This window comes from Malaya genurostris, chromosome 2 (assembly GCF_030247185.1).
Source record: "Malaya genurostris strain Urasoe2022 chromosome 2, Malgen_1.1, whole genome shotgun sequence".
Taxonomy (NCBI): Eukaryota; Metazoa; Arthropoda; class Insecta; order Diptera; family Culicidae; genus Malaya; species Malaya genurostris.
The window spans coordinates 222,196,901-222,209,431 of NC_080571.1; the positions used below are offsets into that span (position 1 = coordinate 222,196,901).

At 36.6% G+C, this 12,531-nt stretch overlaps 1 protein-coding gene across 1 annotated transcript in view; it reads right to left on the reverse strand.

Annotated features, from left to right (window-relative positions):
• Nucleotides 1-12,531, reverse strand: part of LOC131427712 (rho GTPase-activating protein conundrum) — a 203,399-nt gene that overhangs the window by 92,489 nt on the left and 98,379 nt on the right. The window contains exon 3 of the mRNA XM_058591150.1: nucleotides 1,175-1,199. The gene's annotated coding sequence lies outside the window, so the exon portion shown is untranslated. The remainder of the gene's footprint in view (nucleotides 1-1,174; nucleotides 1,200-12,531) is intronic.

Here is a 12,531-nt window from a genome sequence, read left to right on the forward strand (position 1 = left end):
AAAATATCCTTATATTCATATCTCAGTTGTGCAAAAAGTGTACTCAAAAAGTACCGATTCTCGTCAAATTAGATAATATTTTTAATGTCCACCTATGTTAAGGACACTTGCTACGCTCCCTTCCCCCATGTAAACATTCTTATAACTATCTCTGATTAGCAAGAAGTACATGTGCCAAGTTTGATAGCAATCCGTTCAGTAATTCCGAATCTATGCCATTAGAAATATTACACCCCTCTTTTTAAAGGCACTTGCTACATCCACCCCCATATATGCAAAATGTTTCTATGGTCTCAAAAAAGTATCGATTCTCGTCAAATTAGACAAATTTTTTCATGACCTCCCCCTGTTAAGAACACTTACTACGCTCTCTCCCCCATTAAAATTTCTTTATGATCATCTCAGAAGAAGTATCTTGAGGGTAGTAGGTGTTACTACTTGGCAACATTTCTATGCATCGATTAGAGTAAAGCAATTCCAGAAATTAGCAACAGAAAAGGTAACAAAAACAGGATCCTCTGTCTCTAGTTCGAATAAAACTTCACACACGTTCTCTGAATAACAATCCATTTGTTTTGCACTATTGGAGAAACTGATTTTTAAGAAGAGTGGATGTAATTTTTGCATCCACTTTCTTCAAATCGTTGTAAATCAGAAACTGTGAATAATACAAAACTGATGTCTAAGGATAAGTTGTAAGAAATCAAACTTTCATCCGAATCGGAATATACGAAGTCCGATAGCTTGCTTCATTTCTGAAATTTCTCCTATTTTAGTTTGTCAGTTCATAATAATAGTTTTTGTTGAACTGTTAGACATAAACCGCTAAAGAGAAGTAAAGCTCAAACTCTACTTGAGCTGCAACTTTATTAGATTGCATCGAAGCGCAATATCTTCGCTAATGTGCCGAGCGAAATTATGTTTTCGGCTCATACTGACCGAATCAAGTATGGCCATTTACAGGTTAGTCTATTTTGTGTTGAGGGCACATAACCGATTTATTTTTTCTTCACGTTTCGTCTTCGACTCGTTAGTGCATAGCATTTACTTACGATCAATTCAGCAAATGCGATGAAAATTTACCTAATTGTCGAATGAAAAATGTATATAGACCAGTATCCAAACAGAGCTAAGGATGACCTCTTACCACTTTACAAGGGGATGATAAACTTACCTTCTGATATTCTGTAATGAGTAATCTGAAATAGAAATAAGAAAACAAGATTAAATATTGGTGTTATATGTGAATATAAGTATATGTGTGAATTTTTTGGAGATATTCGGTGTACCTACATTTGTTTATTTAATTTATTTGAATCAACATACACGACTTATAGGCTCAATTTGCTTCTCCATCTCATCCAAGTCAGTCGATAAAACAAAACCGCTTACGGCCGGGATGGCAGAAACCAAGTACAGTATTGTGTAGTGAACAATAGGATGATTTCGAAATAATTAAACCAACAAAAGCTACCGGCATGCGAACTCCACGGCAGTATAAAATTGTTGTTGACTTTCGACAGTGCCAAATTCGGCCTTCGATACGAGAACTTGAAGGTTTGATTAAAAACGCTAAGGCATCTTGATCTTAAACAAGGGCATTTGCTTCCATGCAACAAGACTAATAATGTTGTTTACATCCAGTTTTACAGAGAGGTGCAAGCGATTCAATTCGCTAAAGATAACAACAATGTGCACTTTATGGAGCATGTTAACATCAAGTACAACGATAATGCGATAGAAGCGCGAGTGCATGATCTTCCCTCAGGCGCTAACGATCATTTTGTTCGAAAAACTATGTCCCAGTACGGAGAGATTCATAGTACATACGCCTAAAGAAGGTTATACCTTCTTATGTCACTTTCGGTCAGGTCACAAGAATTCCGAGTAAATCACTTGTTACTTACGTCAATCAGCTTTTTTATTTTTACTTTTTAGTTTAAAAAATGAAAAATTGGTAAAAAGAAAAAAATTTTTATCGGAGATTAAAAATGAATCTTTGCTATTTACTTTTTCAAGACTCATATCGGCTGGTATCTCACATGTAATGTTGTCTGTTAGCGCTTGAATCGATACTGGTTTATCGGCATACATTAAAATTCGAAGAACGCAGGGTAGTTACCTATTTTCGTCTAATACGGTAATGAAAATATTGCTTCAGGGTGCAATTATAGTTTTGCTTAAGTGAAATTAAATTTCGGCTCTTAATATAGCACTAGGTTTTGTCAGTCTTAGTTTTCGAAATATACAGATATTTATTTTCAATACTTTGCATCCCTGTCCTTGCTCCATATAAACACTGGTTCAAAGATTCTATCGTCGATTCGAAACGACACCCATACTAGTATAAAATTATATACATAATTTTCGGAGCGATTTTTACCGGCGTTTTTAACAGACACTTTTGGCTTTTCCACTGGAACTATCAGTATTGAGTATTTGAATAAAATTTATAACTGTGACCGAGAGGAGGATATTGTATTACATTTCTGAATGTTTACTGTCATGCCATTTCTGTCGCACATGTCTAAGACCTTCGAAACGTCAATTCCTAGAAACGTCAATAACAATTCACGAGACTTGTGATAGATTTTGAGAGGTGGTCCGAGATAGCTCCCTTACTTCGATTCGTGGAGAACGGAAACATCTTCTAAAATTTTATGTTATATTAGTTGATGACCATACAAACTAAATTTGGCTACACTGGTTTTCATTTCAGGTTTCGAAAACAGTGGTCTAAAATTTCAATTCAAAACTCACATAGATTTCTCAAAGATGTTTTTAGGTTTAGGAACAGATAATAGTTCGAGGGAGCTATATCATGTGAAAAAGGTAATTGTAACTCTAAACCGTTGATTTTAACCATGGTATCAATACTCATAGGTATGCTTCAGAGAAGGCTATTCCACAGCGATTTCGTTCTACAAGTGCTGAGGCCAGTAGGTCGCGTAAAACCATGTGGCTTGCTGTGCGTATTACATTTCTCTCCATGCTCTCTCGCAAATGTGCAAAATAACTCTCGATGTGGCCGGGTGGCCAAGAAAGTTTTGATATTTTCGGTTACAAGTATGACTACATCACATAAAATCCAAGAAAGCTACCGCTTGTTTGGTCGCCTTTTTGAGCCGATTTTCTTTCTCTCTCATGTTTCGTTATCAGGGAACTAAAATAGGGCCGCCATAGAAATCGACTAACTTTCACAAAAATAACTTTCACTTCATTTTTATCGCGACAACATATGTATATGTTTTTATGCACTAATCGCATCTAAATTAAATTATCTGGATTGTCAGGACAGATTTTTGATCCATGCTTCTGAAGGCGAGATATTCAATGAACAAGTTGAAGGTTGCCGTTTTCAGTTATGCAATTCTTCCTTCAGGAAAAAGACTTTCCCGACCGCTAAAGTCAATGAATCATTCTGAAATTTTCTCAGAATAATCTAAACTAATTTTCTGAGAGATTGTCATTTGGGTTTTTTGATATTCGTCACCGTTTCTGAGAAAATCAGATTAGAAGCGTGAAAATGGCCCTAAAACACACTGGCCTCAGCCCTTAATCGCTCCAATAATGTACGCTAATACTTGCATTTATTTTTTGAAGCACTCCTCCAAAAGTACACTATGACAATGCTAAAAAACCGGCATCATGATCTTTCCGACTTATTGAGCTCCCCTTCCAGGCACTCGTGCCGTTTAAAAGTACGATTTTAGTCCATTGTTGGGTAATCATTCCTTTCTCTGATGTATAATAATGGATACAGCCAAACATGTAATCGAAGTGCACTTGCGTACCCCTGTTTTAATCTCCATTTTATTGAGTTATGACACTGTTCGCTTCGTATCAAACTTTTTTTTTGTTTCTGTTTCTGATTTCTGGAGGGAACATAAATTTACAGAGAAAAATGTTCTGCTGATCGGTGCTTGGGACGATTATGGTAAACCAAGATAATTACTATGTTACGCATATAGCCGTATACATCAATTACCAGACAGTTCCCATGATCCCATGAATCGTATAATTTGTTTTACCCCAATTGTCCCTCAAATTTAATTTTAATACCGTTTTCGTTTATTGATCAGAGCAGCCCGAAAGCTGACCCAGAGTCGCCAAAACAACTTTGTTTTAGCAACCTGGGGTCGCTCTAGATCGGGCTCCAACCGCGTAGTTTCGCTTTGAAAATTTTCTCGGGTCGCACCACAACATCCATGTGAGCTTGTTTATTTTTCTTTTTTCATGAGTTGTTGTTCAGGGCGCGTACCACGTGAAGCAGAATCAATGCGTTCTATCAACAGAGCTGCAAATTGTCAGTCATGTCAAATGACCTTGACAGACTGACTAAAATCGTCGTCAACTGTAATCGGTACGGTCAAAGTGTCTGTCAAATGAGATACTCGATAGTTCAATGACCATGTAGAAGTATACTCAGTCAAAGACAGGTGACGCATTTTGTTCTCTCTCTCATGCTCCTATTCCCTGTTGAAGTAAAAAAAATCCATGAGAGTACTAACATAAACATAAATTGATAAAGTTAATTGTTCTTTGTAAAAAGTCATCAGATTTCGGAGTTTATTGGTGTACATGAATTTAATTCAATGTTTATGCTTCTTGATTAATATTTAGTCACATCGTAATCAAGCAGTGACAGGAGAAATGAAGATAATATCAATCGCATCGGCAATCACTGAGCGTCCTGGTGAGTATAATATCAAGAGAATTTAAGTTATGACAGATCGGCTCTCAGACACTCAATATATGATGATTGGTAGAGCCTGGTTGGCAGCAGTCCAGTGACATAAAATCTCCAATCTTCGTCGTGCAAAGTTGCTCGTTGATAGTGACATTTAGCAGCTCTGCCTATCAAACCTATCAGTTACGTAGGAAACGTTACGTGATTCGAGTACATACAATGGGAATGACAGTACAAGCTCGTTTTACCCGTTTTACCCCAATTATTTTCCGAAAGGAGGCTGACTGATAGAAATCGATTGATATAACCAATAAAGTCCCTATCCTATCAATATTGGGGTAAAACGGTATAACACGATTCATAGGTTATTGATGCTATTTATAATCTACGTTTTAGGGCTTTCTACGTAATTTAAATCGTTTTTATTCAACCGAAATCACCCTCCTTTCGGAATGCAGAAGTTTAACCAAAAACACGACTTATAAAATGAATTGGGGTAAAACGGTATAACATACGGGCATTTAGTCTATTTGTAAGCGACTTTTTGGGCCTTTTACGTAATATCTGTCGATTTTAATCAACCGCAATCAGCCTCTTTTCGAAATGCGAAAGAAAGATTAACCAATGGTATGTTTTATGAAATAAATTGGAGTACAACGGTTTAAAAGGGCTAGTACTACCATTACTAATGTATGTTCTTAGATTGCTTTCTACGTAATATGGACCAATATTGAAAGATTGTATTGGACCTGCTTCTGGATTGTAGTTTGAATTTCCACTGAACAATACAAGATAAAAAATAGAGTAAAACGGCTGTCATTAAAACTATATGCAAATGATTTGTTAGATTTTTTTTACATCACCGACATTCTATTCGGTCTTCTGCAACTTCGTCAGTTTTATGTTGTATAGTTATACTTGAATATAATCCAGTACAAAAAGGGTACTTGGGGTAAAAGGAACATGATAGCGTTTCGAGCGGTAAATACGTGAAAACGATTTTACTGATCACTTTACACCAAAAAATGCTATGTGATCAGCTGTATCATACTTCCAAAAAAGTCATCGCCTTTTTGGTCCATTTTTCCCCACTGTGCATTGCTTCAATGCTGCCCATTTTTTTAACCGAAGTGACATGTTTCCACATTTTTTAACCGAAGTGACACTGAAAACTTATTATTCAATGGTTTTGGTTCCGCAATGGTACTGGTTCGTTCTAAGTGCACATTCATGTTATTATAATCCTTTTTAAAGAAATTATAACTATTTGAACTGTTGTAATATGTTGTTCAGATGCGGCTAATGCCTTTCAGCATACACCAACAAATCCAAGTTCAAACGAACCGTTATTCATATTTTTGCAATCATTTTGAAGTTTTTGCAAAACTTGACAACAAAGCACTAGCGAAATCATTTGTTTCAAAACTTATCTTATTTTAATAATTCTTATTTAAATAATGAAATAAATAAGTTATAAGTTAAGCTAATTATTGTTTTCCAATGAATCATTCTACTGTAGTTGAAATACTCATGATTCATCCAAACAACCCGGAGACATTGCGATTGCATCATACGCAGACTGTCTTACTTTTAAGACGGAGTTTTTCATTTGAGATCCCGCAAATCGCCGGGTATAAAACCGGGTATTGCAACCAAAATATTATCTCGTTTGCCACAGCATAATGGTGCGGTCACTTTCACCAGTTGGGATCCCATGATCGGTATTGTAGCACTTAAAGTCCTAACATATGAAAGACTGGAGCATTTTTATCTAACACCGTGGTAGGGGCGGCAAATACGAAACCGCAGCAACTGGTTATTACATCGCCAATTCCATTCATCACAACACTACGAGTGCTACTGCCGACGTCTGCAACAAATAGATCAAGGAAGAAAAAGTGATCGCGAGTTCTGCTCACCAAAGCTGAAACCGGAATTGGAGCGGTGGTTTTCCGCGCTAGTATCCATTAGCGACGCCACTGTCATTAAAAACAAAACTTGAGGTTATTCGCGGATAGACAGAGGTGCTTGGGATTTTTTTCAGGCGTAATTTAAATTGGTGTAAGATTGTTGGCATGATCGACAGCTTTAGGTTTGTTCACAATATGTTGGTACGGTGTGCTTATCCGATCAACTGAAATTCTCGTAGAAATTAGCTTGCACAATTTCAAAAGATAAGTTTTGTGTGACTGATTAACCGATCATTTTATTATTGAAAGTTTGAAAATTTTGAGCTTTTTATTCTAGATTATAGAGGTTTTAACTCTAAGGTCATTCGCCTCTTCTGGTCAGAAAAACTTCCTGACTCTATGTGCGGGGTTGGGAATCGAACCCAGGTGGGCTGCGTGAAAGGCATCGACTTACCCATCACGTTATACCCGTCCCCTATTCTGGAGTTTTTGACTTCCACTTCCGGAACCAGAAACCTGTACATCCGAAGAAAATTCGCTCGGTCATCACCTAACAAAACGTGGGCATAAGAAGTATTGACTGGCCAATTTGAAGAAAGTAGGATTCTTAACATCGTCATTTAAAAGGTATACTCATTACCTTGTAATTTCGGGATCGAAAGTTAGATCTCTATGAAATTTTTATGGCATCGTGAGACCTTTCATTTGAATCTAAGATTTTGAAAATTGGGGAAGCCATATCGAAGAAAATTTCCTATATTTCAGAAATTGAAGGTCGGGTTTGAATGAAAAGCAAAAATTTTATGTGAAAAAATTAGTCCTTTGACACCAAGTTTGTTAAAATCGGTCCAACCATCTCGGAGAAAAATACACATAGACATTTAACGATCTCGGTAAACTAATTCGAATGGTATATGGCAGAGGGAGGCGCCTAATTGAAGAGATAAACAGAATACCAAGCCAAGCCTCACGTCAGGAAGGTGTGGTTGGTACAGCCGAAATTCAACGTAATGAATGACGAGAAGCACATTAAAACGGACGCCAAGCAGATTCCCGGTTTTGTATTTTTCTTTAGCAAATCACGCCTGGGTGTTCCGAAAAAGTTTCGGAAAAAGAAGGTCGAAAAATTTGTCAAGAAGTACTTGGTGTGGCAGGCGATCTGTTAGTGCGGTAAATTCAATAAGCCGTACATCACGACCGGCACTATCAACGGTTAAATTATTATTAAGGGTAAGTTCTAAAAGATAGGGAAGGTCTTCGAAAACAAAAAGTGTGTAAGGAAGACGGCACAAGTGTGGCATAGAATTTGATGAGTAGTGTTGAGTCCAAGGCCTAGGAGAAAAGTTTGAACAAACTAACTTTGCAGAAACATAACTAATATATGTCCATTTACTCACTGAGCGGTTCAAACATATCCGACTAAAATGAATTACAATTGTCTACTACTTTTCTATCGAGTACAGTCTATTTATGGATTTGGAAAATTTGGCCGGCAGAAAATTTAAAACATATTAGGTGTACAACTTTGCTTCCGCCGTTTTTTTCCAAAATTTAAAGCTTTATTGTGAAAAAGTGCTTACAGATGTATTATTCAAAGTGTTGTCCGTCGCTAGCTCCTCCCATCTTTCCGGAAATTTTCGGATCCCGGCTCGAAAAAAGGAGTCCTTTTTTGACGCTATCCATGAAGAAATCCATTTTTCCAACTCTTCGAAGGATTGAAAATGTTGATCTGCCAGGCCGTGTGCCATCGAACGGAATAAGTGAAAGTCAGAAGGGGCGACATCTGGGGAATACGACGGGTGGGGCAAGACTTCCCATTTCAGCGTTTCCAGGTACTTTTTGACCACTTTTGCGACGTGAGGCCGAGCATTGTCGTGTTGGAGGATGACTTTGCCATGTCGCTCTTGATACTGTGGTCGCTTTTCTTTTAGCGCGCGACTAAGGCGCATCAGTTGCGTTCGGTAGCGATCTCCTGTGATGGTTTCACCCGGTTTTAAGAGCTTGTAGTAAATTGTTATTCATCTTTGAAGGTTTTTTCTCTTCCACCATCATGTTTGTCTTCGACATCGAAATCACCATTTTTAAAACCACGTTGAAACCACTCCCGACACGTTCTTTTACTCAGAGCAGCATCACCGCAAGTTTCTGAAAGCATTCGATGCGCTTCAGTTGCATTTTTTTCGAATTGTAACAGAAAAGTAAAACTTCCCGCAAATGGCGAGAATTGGGCACATAAAAAGACATTTTCGAGCGTGAATAATACGAAAATAAGAACAACTGTCACTGAAACGGCGATGACAATTCGTTAGGCACTGTACACACTCACTTTAAAGGCATTATCATCTATGTATTTTAACTAGCCTCAGCCGGTACAGCCACCTATCGGAAAAAGGCGGAAGCAAAGTTGTATGAAGTATGAAGTATGAAGTGTAATAAAATGAATTTGACAAATCCCGAATCGCTTTGAAGTGAAAAATTTAAACAACGAAAAATTCCTCTTATTAAGGATTAATCGCGATCAAATCTGGACACCTCTAAATACGTATACCTCTGGAAATACTTTATCAACGCGTGAAACATTTTGCAGACTGAAAAAAAACGGCTCGGAGTGGAACAAAAACGGATCTCAGGAACCACCAGAAGGACGCGGAGGTAAATCCAATGTCGCAGAAGAGATCTGATCTTGCTAGTTGTTCATAGAAAAATAAAATTATCTCCAACTTTCGTGCATACTTCCAAGCACCGGCAAGGAAATGCGAAAACTCTACCGAGCCGTAATGATAAACAGAATGTTACGGCTAAAGCCCGGACTCGCAAGTGGCGAATTGCAAATATTTGATGAAATTTTCCTACGTGATAATGGACGATAAAACTTATGTACTGGAAGACCTTAAGCAGATTCCCGGAATGTCTTTTTATATTTATAGAAGCATTTCAGAACGAAGAAAAAGGCCAAATTTCCCAAAAAGTGTATGGTATGGCAAGCAATATGCAGCTGCGATTGAGCAAGTCAAAGCTTTCTCACTACCGGAACGGTAAACAAGAAAATATTCCGTGAAGCGATTGTTACCATTCCAACTCAGTTATATCGCTCCCACCGCTATTCTGGCTTGGTTTGGCATCTCGGCACTGCGCCAAAGATGTTTGGGAATGGTATAAAGCAAATGGAGTCCATGTTGTACCGAAAGAGGCGAATCCCGGAGTTGTGAGCTATAGAGCTATATTGGAACCTCGTGGAGAAAAAAAAACTCTCAATATGAACAACAAGCTACAATTATAGAAAAAATTTGAATGTCTTGGACAAAAGCAGTTAGATCAATTGCCAAAAAGTCTGTACAGACCCTAATGGCTGGAGTAAACTCAAAAGTTATTAGTTTCTCCATGCAGCCTAATTAAGTAACTGTAATTAGTTTTAAGATGACTAGCTTTACCTGTTAATATGCCACTTTTTGTAAGAAAAATACCCTTACAAAGCGATTAAATTTTAAATTTATTTCTTGATTGCCAAATTTGGTTCATCAGGAGTCGCCTAATATTCATTGTTAGGTACGTAGGTAATATACATTATTACATTAGGCAATATAAATTATTATATGATATTATATGTTGAATAATAAAAGGCAAACATCTCATAACGCCCGAAAAATACTTCTTGTTGACGGTCTGACCTTGTGGAAGGAATTCATGATACATAACACCCTTGTAATCAATGAAAACTGTGAGCATCGCCTTCTTTTTCGACTGAAAACGACATTCACAGACTCACGGCTACTTCTGAAACATTCGAGCCACTGATAAACGACTGTTTTCTTCAGAGTATCGTTGCCGAAACACTCTTCTAACATTTGCAATGTCGTCGCCCCTTTGAAACCGTTTTTAATGCAAAATTTAATGCTCGTTGTTACAAATTCAATTCCATTCTGAAAATCGTATAAAATCGAGGACACGCACAATACAGATGTACTCAATACAGCGTAACATAACTTTTACAAATGCCCAGGTATCAAGCACTGATAGAATATCAATGACAGATGTGGTAAACTAAAAAAAATCTAATCGGGTGACTAGAGCGCCACACGGTGGTGATTCCGGGAAGTTTTTGATCAAGATAGTAAGTAAATTTTATTTGCCTTTCTCATTTCCTAATAACTTGTCAACAATTCAAGCGTATTTATTGATAATTAACGATTTTATTAAAAGGTTTACATAATACGCATAATTTACAAAACAAAATTGGTGCAGGATCTATACCTTGACCGAATTTGTGAAGCACCGAATCATTCGATACTAGAAAATTAATATACCAGGGTTGTGGTATGTGAATAATTCGATCGTCTCATGGAAAAAGCACTCTACTTTCGATTATTACAGAGCCATAATAGAAATGTCTTTAAAGTTTCTAGTATCAATCGAAAGCTTGGATTTCAAGAACTTCAAAATAAATATGAACCAAAAAAAAACTTCTATCAAAAATAACCTCGAAAAAGAGTTTGGAAGAAATCATCCTGTTTTTTGAAAACAAAAAAAGTATTATTTCAACCAAAAAAATTGTTAGTTGAAATAACTGATTGTTTCAATTTCATTTACTTCAACTAAAAAGTTTGTAAATTTAAAAAATTACAAATTTTTATTTTATCTGTTTTTAGTTCGATTATTTAAAACTGATTTTTCAAATTAAATTGACTGTGAAACTGTTTGTCAAGAAATTGGCAGGAAAGCATCAGTAAAATATTTTTTTTTATTAAAATATTGAATAAACTAATCCTTAGAGAAAAATTAATTATCTTGTTTTGCAGTTGACGAATTTCGCGCTTAGTCGAGCACCACCCTATCAGATTTTAATGCAATTTGCTGTAAATGAAGACTTTGTCACAAAAAAAAAACACTTTGCTTAATTTGGTGTCCAAAAATGCTCTAGACTGTCTTTTGAACAGGGCCAAACTTCTTTTACTAAATTTTATCACTTGGCTGTAGTCGAAAACTGACAAATCCTACAAAGAAGTGTTGTATGTGTAATTTTTACAAAATTAGTTAAGTTTTCGAATAAAAACATAAATCCAAAAAAAAAATCCTAATCGACTCCTATACTGAAAAAAATCGATTTTAAAACTTTCAAGTTGATTTGAAAAAAAAAATTATTTGGATGAAATTTTGATACAAGATAGGTGATTAAGTTCCCTACCTACAGTCAAAAAAGTTGGGCATTTTCAAGGAAAAAAATTTTTCGAAACAAATTTTTCCATATCCTTCTGAATATTTTCAGTGTAATTTTATCAAATAAAGGCTGTCTCAGAAAGTATGGACGGACTTTGATTTCGCTGTAAATAATTCACAACTGTTAGATATTCAAATTTTATTCGATATACTGATAATATTAGACTACAACAACAGAATATTATTCTCAACATTTGCTACTTAGCCATTGTAGACTAGCTGGCGCACCTTCTTGCAAACGTTCTCCATTAAATTCCGTACAGACTTCTTAGCGGTAAGTTTTGACACTTTTTTTCAATCTTTTTCGAACTGTTGAATGGTTTCGGCTGCCGAGACATGTTTCCTAAGATGTGCCTTCGTTAATGCCCAAAATTCCTCAATTGGTCGAAGTTGTGGGCAATTTGGTGGATTCATGTCTTTTGGGACGAAAGTGATATTTTTGGTAGTATACCATTCTACCGTTGATTTCGAGTAGTGGCAAGAAACAAGATCTGGCCAGAAGACAACAGGATCCTTGTGGCTTCGAATCATGGGTAGAAGTCGTTTTTGTAAACATTCCCTGATGTATATTTCGCTGTTCATTGAAGCAGTGGTGATGAATGGTTTCGAAATCTTACTGCATCTACAAATTGCTTGCCAGACCATAGCTTTCTTACCAAACTTTTCGACTTCAATCGATGTCTCGGACTGGTTTAATACTTGCCCTTCTCGCACCGT